The 13,295-nt window shown below is 36.4% G+C and overlaps 1 long non-coding RNA gene across 1 annotated transcript; it reads right to left on the reverse strand.

Moving 5' to 3' along the window:
- Positions 1–2,017: 2,017 nt before the first annotated feature.
- Positions 2,018–9,040, reverse strand: LOC123545688 (uncharacterized). Its single transcript, XR_006685415.1, has 3 exons — positions 8,781–9,040; positions 7,651–7,770; positions 2,018–2,119 (listed from the first exon to the last, which is right to left on the reverse strand). It is a non-coding gene; the product is annotated as an uncharacterized LOC123545688 (long non-coding RNA).
- Positions 9,041–13,295: the final 4,255 nt, after the last annotated feature.

Genomic DNA, 13,295 nt, shown 5'->3' on the forward strand with positions numbered 1-13,295 from the left:
AGTTTATAGCTAATTTATGTTAAGGTGAGGATTTGAGTTTATACCGAACTTTAGTGTTCAGGGTTGAAATTATTAGGCAAAAGCGGCCAAGTTGCACCCCTCTTCAGATCTCTACGACAATGACCTAAATATATTGTATAATTCTATAGCATGTAGTTGCGGCAAGAACAGTATCTTCTAATAATTTACATGTATTTAGATTAATCTAGATTGATGCTTGACCTTCTACCGACTTTTGATCAATACCTTAGGTAAGTTTTAGACCCGACCGTCTCTAAGGAGCTAGTATATTCAATTACATTGTAATTTTTCGCGGAAATCCTTAGTTTAATAAACATCATAAATTACCAATTGAATATATATGCATTTAAAATACAACTGCATGTTTTATTTAGAAAACGTACCCGGGCCAAATACGAAACTCCCCGTGCCAAATACGAAACTCCCCCACAACTCTAAAAAGGGGCATAACTTTATAGATGATGGAACATGTTCATTCAATGTCAGATCAACACACTGAACGATACTTGTCGGGTTTAACGTCACACATGCTCATGGTAAACTAGTTCATGATAGAGGAAGACTCCAGATGCCCCTCAGTCCTAGCATTATTTCAGGATCGGGTGATTAAACCTGTATAGAGTCGCCGACCTTCCACAAGCAAGAACGATAGCTTCTTCACTTTAATCACATTTTATTGCTTTCTCCATACGGAAATACTAGTTATAAGACGTGAATGCAAATGGCAAGTGCAAATGAATGCAAATTGCGAAGAAACTGCAAGAATTTCATAAATGCATCGGTTTAAAAATTACATACAAAAGCAAAAGGGTCAGACTGCAAGTTTAACAATATTAGATGGTTGCAGAGGTACAGTTAGTTCATTAAAGCTAAACCTGAAAATCTAAGTAAAAGAGAAACATAATTCATGAAGTACAGTTTTCAAAGTTATGTTCCTTAGAAAAAGAAAACAGAAAAAAAAGAAAACATGTGGATCTGCGACTCACAACTGAAATTTACATCTTGTCAAGACGGATTATACATTACAGGCACTAGAGCACAAAAAAGAATTAAAGATATATTAACCTCTGAATAATTTATAGTCCAGTACAAAAATAACCGTTTGCCATAATGTAAGGGCCTGTACTTTGTGTTATGGAAGACTTATCAGCTCAGTGTGATATACAAAGAGGATATTACATGCTTGTCTTTTCATAATTAATCTGTTAACAAGCGGAATAAAAGTATAAAATGCGAATCTCTGTATTTTATTGCATTTTATTTGTTTTATCCGACGAGTGTTATAAATTCAATGTGGAAAGGCAAAAATTATTATTATTATTATTATTATTATTATCATCATTATTATATTTTATTATTACCAGATTTATATAGTGCCCTTTTCATGATAAACACGTTCAAGTGCGCTGTACATACATAGCAAACGCAGCCACACAGGGTGCCAAATTCATCCTCTACTAGTACAGACACAGAGCGGTCTGACCAGAGGGACAGAGTGAGATAAAGCCCCAAGAACAGATGGAGAGAAATCCTTTTTAGATACAGGCCTGTCCGGCTAACTTAGCCTAGCTCTTTGCGAATAGACAGTCTGGTTCTTTAACGTGCTCGATGTATAGCGCAGATACACGTGAAGCCATCTTTCCTGGGAAGAACCAGTACAGGCCTCTTAATTAGGTGGAAGACATTCAAGAATATCTCAGAAATTTCCAGTGCCTGAACCGGAATTCGAACCCCTGACCTCTGGATTGACAGACAAGCGTGTTACCGCAAGACCACCGGTGCACTGTAAAATGTATTATTCTTTTCATCACATGTTAGCTTTTCCTGCTAAAACATCAAACATTCTTCTTTCTTTACCTGTTTAAGATCAAGCCAATTCGACCAACGTATCACCTTTTTTACACTAGCGTAAAAAGAAAATTATGATATAACTTCATTTCATTCCCTCGACGCCAAACATTTGATACAACCTATTATTTAATCTATTTCAACTTACATGCTCTCATCGGCACGTGCGAGTGTTTTATCGTCACTAGACCTTTCATTTGTCAATCTAAGTTTGAAGGCATAGATCAGTACTGTCTGCAGTTGGATCAGGCTGAAATAACACAAGACAAACAGATTAGTACGGAAGCCTTTAGGGAGATTTTGTCTTAGTTTTTATGCATTACCTCTTGTGTTTGATGTATTATGCGTTACGTATTATTTATTACCTCTTAGATTATACTCGTAAGGTAGAGGTAAAGCGGGAAACATGAACTGAATCCTTTACTGATATGTGGAATGTATAAAGTTTTCTTTCACAAAGCTCGACCAAATAGTTCTGTTAACTTGAATCTACATTCCGCATGGTCTAATGTACTTTGTTACCAAAGTATTTGATCCGTATGATTTTGGCAAGGAAGTACGCTAAGACGATGTCAATATATGCTTTGAAATGTTTGGTTCCCATGGGAAGATATATAGCCAAGACTCAGAATGTCTAGTAAGACTGCTGAAACCAATAGTGTTCAAATTTCCAAACATGTACAAGATGCTATATAGAGAGCTATTGTATAAATATAGTGTTCAGTTACATAAGTTATTTCAGAGATTGCTAAATGCGCAGTTAACAAAGACGACGCACAAGATCTGTAATGAAATATATAATGCAGCAAGATAACAAACCGAGAAAAAAAACCAGAAGATAAGAAATTGGTTTATTTAGCCTGTTTATGGGCAGTAATGAAATATATAATCCTGCACGACAACAAATTGAAATGAATCAATAGGAAATAAAAAATGGGTTTTATCGAGCCTGTTTATGGGCAGTGATGAAATTTATAATTCTGCATATGCCCATTTGCGCCAGTTTAAGCCATTCTCTATTTTTAGGAACAGTCAAACCCCGACTTCCTTCTACAGCAAGTAAATTTTATTTAAGTCATGGCCATGGTCTGGCTTTGAAAACTCAAACCACAACACCAGAAGTACAACGTAACATGTTTAATAACAATCCTAGGTCTGGTGACTCTATGTTAAATACTTTTTTAGATATACATGACATATATTCGGACAGACGTACTGACAAGAACAATTTTAGGTCTCCCATGAAACAACAATAAAAAAAGCTGTCGGTTGACTGGACTATTCGAAGATTAATGGAAGTATGGGTTCAAAATATCTGACAAAAGATAAAAGATAGATAACAGGATATATCTTGCACTATATGGCAATGTGTGGCCATGATGGTAAGCAAGTGTTCAAAGTTTCGAAGTTATATATCAAGCATTTTAGAAAAAAATATGGAATTGTATGCGAAACGTAACTAATTTCTATGCCAAAAGAAAACGCCATAACTGAGCTAAAGACTTTGTCCTAGTAAATTTAGTCTTGCCTACATATGTATACTATGATGGTAAACAAGTGGTCATCAGAAAAAGTTGTTTAAAGGTACTTCTATTTCTGTCTCTAATGGCTTCAGAAAGGGATCAAATCCCCCGTGTTTAAACTACAGACACAGGTTAATGATAATTCAGCAACAGACTTCACGAAAAAAAATGTTTAAATGTATTTCTGTGTTTAGCTCTAGAGGCCCCTAAAAGGGGACCATTGCGCGTTTTGAAACAAATCTGGAAATGACCTTATAATGGTGGTACAGAGCAAGTTTGATCAAGATCCATCATGCTGTTCATAGCATAGGTCGTTTAAAGCTTTTTTCTAGTTTTAGCTCTAGTGGTCACCGAAAGGGGTAAAATGCCACAAGCAGTTATCGTTTACGTCCGCCAATATTGTTTCCCTATTGAGAACTAGGCAAATCTAACTTTTGATAAGTAACACACAAGATATAACACCTAAGAGGTAATACGTAACATGTAAGAGGTAACTGATAATACGTAACACATAATATGTCATACATAAGAGGTTATGCATAAAAACTAAGACAAAATGTCCCTAAAAGGCTTCCGTAGATTAGTTACCCGTCGTTGCACATTAATGCGCAATATTAAATAAAGTATTTCTTAGATAAAATAGTCATCACCATTTTCACCGCACATTTTCTACTTTTATTTACTTTTTATTTATGGATTTTGCGTGCGCAACCCACATTTACTGGTGTTCTTTCGCAGTACTCTATTACAGGTCCAGCAGAGAGTAAATTATACTCCTAGCCCAAAAGATCAAGGTTTGAACATTGTAAGGAGCTTGATTTTACCGCGATAATATCAACCTCTCACCTACATACGACTATTTGTTACAAATGCCAAAGTATCCAGAGCTCTAACACGAACGTGTCACAAATCGTGTTTGCATTTCAGTTTAGTACAAGATGTTTCAATTCAATGACCGACTTCGACAAGAACACAGCTGATTAACGTGTTGTTGTGTAATAAGCATAAAGTACATTTTGTATGTTTTGGTGTGCAAAATATAACAAAAAAAAAGAATATGGCTCAATTTGTGAAACTAAACTATAGGATATCTAAATTATCAATTACATGTTTTTGTACTGTTATTTACTTTTTATTTAAAACTTGTAAATACAGAATAAAATGCAAGAAGCTAGGTTCCATCAACGGTTCACTGTATGAGTTACACAAGACATGCTTTACAGACAACTTAAAGCACTACTAATAATTTGAAGTATTTCTAAATTTAACAAGAGCAGCTATGTGTGCCGACGTTCGTCATTAAGTGCTTGACATAAGTCAATACGTAAGAAAAAGGTTATGGTTACTGACATTCTTACTTTCCTATTGATGACAAAAAATGTTTAACCCTTAGCCTGCTAAATTTCTAAAATGGACTGATCCATCATTCAATTTGGGCAGCACCACTTATTTTTCAAAGGGGTGTTCACTGAATATTTACAGACTGAGTAGCAAACACAGATGTGCAGGCTGATCTTGGTCTGCACTGGTCGCAAAGGCAAAACTACTTGCCGCCAGCAGGCTAAAGGTTAATGTTTCAAAGCTACAGTATTTAAAAAGTGAACCTAAACCGAGTGATTCCAATTTTCTTAATTAAAAAGGGCCATAATTCTAATATGATGCAAGAAGAGTTATGGTGTTGACCCACTTTAACTAGCTTAATGATAATAAACAATTTTACAAAGTTTCATATCTATAGCTGTTATATTATGACCTAAATAAACAAGAGCTGAACGTAAGACAGCGCGCTCAACTATTCGGCGATTTGACAGCAAAATGAATATATGTCTCAATAAGAGACCTCTACTTTAAAAGGAAGATACACCAACATATAAAGAGACCCTACTATTTAGAGGGGTTAAAGGTCAAGTATGGAAGGGGTACTGACATTCTTTATTTTGATGTAATTAAATTATATTTTTATCTTTTAAAGTACCAAAGACATGTCTATAAACGAAGCTTTCGAAAAACTTTAACAAGAAAATAATTCCAAGTATAACAACTTTGTGTTCTTGACCTTGGGTATAATGGGCCAAGCCCCTTCACACACTTTGTTTGTATGCTGGAAAATGTTTATGTGAAGTTACAGTAAGATATAAGCAATAGTAACAAAGATATGACAGAAAATCAAAGGTTGCCGAAAAATTTTAACCGTAAAAATAACCTAAGTATAACACCTTGGTGACCTTGACCTTGGGTATAAGGGACCTGGCCCCTGCACATACTTTGTTTGTATGCTGAACCATGTTTTTGTGAACTTACAGTAAGATATAAGCAATAGTAACAAAGATATGACAGAAAAACAAAGGTTGCCAAAAAACCTTTAACCTTACAAATAACCTGGGTATAATGGGCCCAGCCCCTGCAATGCATTGTTTGCATAGTGAACAATGTTAATGTGAAGTTACAGTAAGATATAAGCAATAGTAACAAAGCAAATTAAGGTTGCCGAAAAACTTTAACCAAGAAAGCTCACACCGACGCCGACGCCGTGGCTAATAGAATAACAACCCTATTCTCAGAATAGTGGAGCTAAAGATTTAACGGGGGAAAAAATCAGTCTTCTATGTACTTAAAGGGCTATAATTCTGACAAAATGCAATGCCAGAGTTATGGTTCTTGGTCAACACACTAACCTAATGACGATAAATAGCTGCAAAGTTTCAAAGCTATTTCTCTTATAGTAACCGAGAAATGTGAACCTAAACAAGTATTTTAGCAAAAAAACAAAAAAAAAAAAACAACATTTTTTTAAATACAAAAAAGGAACATAATTCTGACTGACTGCATACGAGTGTTAGTTCTTGACCTATTTGCTCATTTTATTATGATAAACAAGTGCGCAAAGTTTCAAAACTAAAGCTCATACAATTTATGAGAAAAGGTGAACTTAAGCAAAAATTTGAACCGACACCGGCGATCAAATAACGAGAAACCCTCATAGGTATCTTTTAAACCCAGACGAGCTAAAACACGAAAAATATCGCTAGGAAAGATACATTTTCTCACTAAGAAATATTGATTAATGAATGAAGGATGTTAAAAGAACAGTGATCGGACGAGAATCTAAACCTTTTTAATTTAAATATGTTCCACAATTTACTGTACTGTTTTAGGGTTAAGGAAAGAAATATCCAAAAACAATGTTTGATGACTTGTGTTTTTGCACACATAACTTTAACCAGATTTTTTAGTTTAAAAAGATTGTACTTACATTAAAATCAACCAAGGATCATCTCTTTCGGTTACTAGAAGGTATCAGTATATGGTTTCACTTAGCTTGATAGTTATTTGCACGCAGAACTTTAATCAAATCCTTTAAGTCGAAAAAGGGCTATAATTGTCTTTGAATTTAGACAAGAGTGAGCTAACTTGATAATTGACTGTGAAATGTTTGAAGAACACCGCCTGTTGGTACCTTGCTCGTCTGCAAGTGCTGGTCAGTGTGTAAGAAAAATGTTATAATTCAGAATTTCTAAGTACAAAAAGGGTCACAATTCTGACAAAATGCAGGTTAGAGTTATGGTTCTTGGCATTTCAAAGCTGTAGCTCTAATGTTTTTAAAATAAGGCGGACCTTATCGAACAATTAAAACGACGCCGACACAGACGATCAAATGATGTAGTTGATGATGCTGAACAATTATCTTAAGTTTGGATCAAATCCCTTTTGTAATAACAGAGATATGGTGAACTGGCATCAAAACTAACTGGGGTCTTCCTCCACCATTAAAGCTGGAAAGTTGCCATATGACCTATCATGTGTCGGTGCGACGTTAAATCCAACAAAAAAAAAAAAAAAAAAAAGAATTCTAAGTAAAAAGGGGGCATAATTCATAAACGATTGGTGCCGGAGTTATAGACCTTTTGTCATGTGATGTGAGTAATGACTTCAAGTCTGAATCAAATCTTTTAATAACGAGATAGAGTGAACGTGCACCAAAACTTTAACCTGAAATTCTGGGGGGATAATTCATGAAATATTGGTGTGAGAGTTATAACCCTTGCACCATATGATGTGGGTGATGATGTGGAATAACTATTTTAAGTTTGAAGCAAATTCATTGAGTAATAACAGAGATAAAATGCATCAAAACGTTAACAAAGGTGCGGATGCGGAAGGACACCGGGGTCGAGTATAGCCGAGCTAAAAAGCCAGAGAGTAGTGTTTGGTATTGCTGTGACATATTTTCATAAAATACGGTTTAAAGCTAACTTACCTCCGCCGTTCTAAATACATGTTGTATTTGCACCATTCAGTCGGAATTGGTACGTGTTCCTAGTTTTTTCCTAACTCGATCTGTCGTTTACTTGATACTGGTTATAACCGGTGATGCCATCTGAAAGTCATAGGTTCAAATTAGTCTACATAAATGACTATTACAGGACTTTTTATATAAGTCAGCGGACTGTAGTATACAAATATAGGAATGTCTTGCCGGTCAGTAGTATAACTATTGCCCGAGGTTCGACAGAAGACCAGATTTTTTTCTTCAAATTTTGACTGTAGCCCAACAAAATATGGTGGTGAACTTGAACCGATCATGTAGCATTATCTGTGGACCGTTGATTTATAAGAGCCTTGTGATCATACACAGTTGTTAAATCTTTTTGCGATCAGTAATTGTTTTAGTCTACGGATCGCGGGAGTATGTTCTCCGTGTGTGTGTTTTTTTTGTTTTGTTTCGTTTTTTTTTTTTTTTTTGGGGGGGGGGGGGGGGGGGGGGGAATATGTCGTATCTGAATGGAGAAGTTGGCAGTTACTTGTGCTGGTACATGTTCCATGAGCATTGGTTATGCTAATTGTGTGCCATTACTTAACTGAAATACTGTTGGAAAACAGCCCTGAACGCATTTTTTTCTTTCTTTCCTCTAGGTTTGAATGCTTTGACTTTACCCCAGTAAAACCTGTGTCGAAGTGAAGACTAAAGAGTTTGAGACCACCCCTCGGGTAAATTCCCATTTTTGAAATTATACCAGGCAGACCCGTAATATTCATAGCATATAAAATATATACAGAATTGCTCTGAAGAAGTAGAAACTACTTTCTATAGAAGTCATCTTGCTAGGTATTATGGTCACTGTGATTATGGTGTTTTTTGTTTTTTTTATATAACACATGTACTTCAACTGTTCACAATCTATTTTATAGAATTTAATGCATTTAATAATGCATACACAGACGGTTATTGACTGAACACTATTTCCCTAGTCCGAAGGCGGAGAGTTCGAATTTTGTCAGTAGAAGCATTTCAAGCAGAGTCTGCACAGTCCTTCAATTCGACAAGACTACGTATTAGAATCACACCTAGTTTTTACCAAGTTTTAAAGTAATCAAGCTATAACGTACCTGCTTCCGTGAAACATGCTACTATCAGGCCGTCGTAGGCTTTTCTTCTGCATCATTTTCTATTCTTTACGATTGTTTTCAGTTCCACCCGTCAAACTAATGTCCGACCTTTTGACTTGTTCATCAGATCTCACATATAGCTCGTGCAGCTTTGAGTGATTTATGCACAAAGGTTGTATTGGGACAATTCGATGGATTTATTTAAGCCCCTCAGGCTGGGCTTTTCTTTATTTTACAATCAAGGTCATAATAAAGTGTGCATTCACGTCAACACAACACAGATTAAAGTATTTTTAAGTACTATGCCCCAACGATAACGTGATGTTTACAAACATAATTATAAATAGATTGAAATGAAGCATAGAGAATTCAACATTTTTATTTTTATTTTTGTAATTGGTCAAAAATATAAATATTTCTTTTAGTTTGATAGTAGTTTATTGTATTTTTATTAAGGCATTTAAACAATAATATGAACACATATATATGAATAGATAATTCTTGCTTTCATACCACTTACAAATTATCTTAGCGGTAAAGCATTCTGATTATGTTCTTCAGATCTTTTGCCGTGTAGGTTCTAAACTCGACAGCAGTTAGTTTGTTTTTCTTGTTGCTTAAAAAATTGATTCATTGATTTTCATTATGACACAACGCTAGATAAATATTTGACGCTGATATGGCAGATGAGAAAAGTTATTTGATATTAATTAAATGCATTAGCCTACTAATTTTATAGGAAAAATGGAAACTCCACAGGTCGCTCAACACGACAACACCACAAAAACGAAAACGTTGCAGGCTTGCTTTGATTGAGCCTGCTCATGGAACGTACTTATAGAAAGTTTAAGAAGAGCTGTACTACGAATTTCCACATTTCGTTTTTGAGAAGCCATGTTCAAGCCAGACATGTAAAATGCATCACCGCTGTTCTGTTCAAAAATGGACTTCTTGGTAAAACGTCCGATCTATCGTAAGGCAGCTAGAAGGCTGCCTCACTTCAATGACTTATACTTTCCAAGCGACTTTCGAACCGACAGTGGTAAAGGGCAAGTGTCTATTTAGAAAGTCGGGGAGGTTAACCACGCAGATACCCTCTAAATGCAATTTCCATTCGAGTTAAAAGGCAACGCAGATTGGAGTAGTATTGATATGCAGATGATATTCATTTTAAAAAAGAATTCATTTTTAGACATGTCTGATGTTTTTAAGAAAAACAAATCCAAAATATACTCCGCTCTCCAATGTCCGCGTCAGTTCTCTTACGTCACACATGTCTAATTAAATAAGAAGTAACTACGTCATGACTAGGAGTAACTATCTGCTAAGAAGGACTGACTAGTCTAAGTCCTAACTAGAAGAAACCAAGAACAAAATAAAAATTACCTATGCGAGCGTAGCGAGCGAGAAAAAATACATATTTTATATTTTTCACCCAGAACAAAAGACAAATACATATGCAAGCGTAACGAGCAAGAAAAAAATGTATATTTTGCAGTTTTTTCACCCAGAACAAAAGATAAATACCTATGCGAGCGTAGCGAGCGAGAAAAATGCATATTTTGCAATTTTTTCACCCAGAACAAAAGACAAATTACCTATGCTCCGGCGATGTTAGGGGAGGCGCGCCCCCCACCCCCTGGATCCGCCCTTGCTAATAAGGACTGAATTAGGCGGTAGATCTAGTAACTTCTGACTCGAAAATACTAGTCATAATTAGGAGTTACTAAATGAGTAGGCCTAGTTATCTAAGTCCTAATTAAAAAATATACAAGATCTAACTCAGTTTTTACGACGCTCATTTAATATAGATCTAGATTTTTTCTAAATATATTTTATGGATGTAAATATTTACCTTAAAACTGCTATGTGATGTGGCCTGGTTTGAGATCTTCAGCAACCACCTCTATTTAAAATTTGCTGATTCCTGGACTATTAATTAATAAACTAGTGCGAATGATATTTCGTTAGTGTACATGTATTTTCGCGAACTGTAATTTACATTTTGTCATGATGAAGAGCCTACTAGATATTATTATGTCACACCTATGACCATAGGCGTAACCAGGATTTTTCGGAGGGGGGTGCGAGTTGACAAGGGGGTAGGTGTGGGAGGGGGTAACCCCCTGCCGCAAGTGGGGGTATGGGGGGCCTCCCCCAGAAAATTTTTAAATCAAGAAGTCATTTCGTGCGATTTGGCGTATATTTGAAAGTTTACTGATGGGTAGATATGTGACTCATTTTGCGCTTTTTTTCTGTGAATGTACATAATGTCTTTTAAGTTCACGCAGGTGGAGGTATGGGGGCGGCCCCCAGAAAATGTTTAAATTTAGAAGTCATTTCTTGCGATTTGGCGTGTATTTGAAAGCTTATTGATGGGTACATATGTGCCTCATTTTTTCGCTTTTTTTCTGTGAATAGTACATAATGTCTTTTAAGTTCCCGCAGGTGGGGGTATGGGGGCCTCCCCCAGAAAATTTTTAAATTAAGAAGTCATTTCGTGCGATTTGGCGTGTATTTGAAAGCTTACTGATGGGTAGATATGTGACTTGTTTTTTTCGCTTTTTTTTTCTGTGAATAGTACATAATGTCTTTTAAGTTCAGATCAGTAAGTTAAGATAATGATAATAATACAAAAGTAATATCAAGAAAGACATACTATTTTTTTTTTAAATATTTGACAGATGTGATGTGCACAGAATAAGGTCATTGTTGTTTATGAAACAAAGTTTACATCGTACCATCTATTAGAAATTAATGTAAACTTAAACTGTTATTTTTATATATTTCATTCCACTATTGTGAAAAGGTATAAAGCTATACATAATCATTTTTGCATAAAAGTAATCCTCTGGGTTTTCTAAGAATCATATAATAAGATACAAAGAATAATTACATGTATATGTACACAGCTGAGAATATTTGGCAAGTAATGCCTAGTTTACATTTGGCCTGCGATGTGTCTTTGGAGCCCGTAGACTGCCCGTATCCTCCTTTCCGTGCAAGAGGCGGCAGAACAATTTTTGTTCACGGGCTCCGCAGCCTCTACGATTTTGCTTAGTGAAAAGTTATACAAATTAGAAAATTCGAAAGCCCGTAACTCGTAGACGTGTTGCAGATGGCATTGCAAATCCCTGCACGGGCATCTTTAGGAGGCCTTGCGCTGACCGTGCAGCCAACGCGCGATTTTTCATGGATATGTTGCCCAAACGAAATCGTACGGAGATTGTAGACTCGTGGGACCTTTGCATGGCCCTCGCACAGCCGCAAGGTTGTCGCTAGCTGCCCGTGCGGTACCCATGAAAACGCACGAATACTAAGCAATCATCGTTCGGCAACCCTACAGCGGCCACACCATCCACATTTTTCAGATGGTTATATATAAATGGCCATCTCCGACATGTTTTCATTATTTGTCGGAGAAATGATAGTTTTCCTAAAAAACAAAGAAAAATATCAAACAGGGAATGCCACGCACCAAAAACGTAGCCTCCTCAAAACGAAACCCCCAGCACGCAGACGCGTGCACCACACACACACACACACACACACACACGCACACACATATACACACAAAGCCAACACATAAGGATAAAACGAACAACACACACGCACACAAAGCCAACGCATAAGACGAAACGAACAAACAAAGGAACACAGTGGGGCACCGCCTTGGAACGGTCAGTGGCAAAAACACCACTGGGGAGCTTAAACCGGTTTATGGTGCACCTAACCTCACTCTTACCCCCACCATTTTTCCAAAGACATGGGACAGTGTAAATAAAAGTAATCCCCTCCAGGTGAATCTCTTACACACGTAAAGGAAACAAAAAGGCATGGCATGTAAAACACAAAAATGCTCGTGTATAAATATATAAAAAACAAACCTTAAGAACCAAAAACGTATGTACTCAATGCCTTTTCAGAAGACAGAGCAACAAGAGAAACACCCTTAAGGGCCCGACGAAACAGGCCAGAAGACAAATATCAAAACAGTTCAGTCCTGGTAGGATTTAAAAACTGCTTATCATAGAGTCCTCCCCTCTTCCGTCAGACGCAATCAAAGAGGGAAGCGTAGTGTCCAACTGTAAACGGGTTGAACACTAAACATGCGGTATGTCTCAAAACAGTTGGGTCGTAACCTCTTTTAATAAAACGTTTGATAATCTTTCCAAATACATTTGGAAAATTACCGTGACCCAAGACCTTACGAAGTTTGTAAACCACATCCCCATAAAAAACGGGTTTAGAAATACCTTCTCGCAGAAGTGTCTTTAAATTACTATTGAATTTTAAAACTAAATCAGAATTACGATAATAAAATTTAGCAAAATATTTACGCAATTTGTAATAACGGTAGCCTTGCTGAAGAAGTTTACCTGTAATATATTGATTACGTTCATTGAAATGCTTGACATGACTACACGCTCTGGCAAACCTAAGACTCAGAGCGGCATACCTGCGGTTGCAGTTGAGGCAGGTCAGTAGAAGAGAGCAGATGATTACAAGCCTGGT

This window comes from Mercenaria mercenaria, chromosome 1, assembly GCF_021730395.1.
Source record: "Mercenaria mercenaria strain notata chromosome 1, MADL_Memer_1, whole genome shotgun sequence".
Lineage (NCBI taxonomy): Eukaryota > Metazoa > Mollusca > Bivalvia > Venerida > Veneridae > Mercenaria > Mercenaria mercenaria.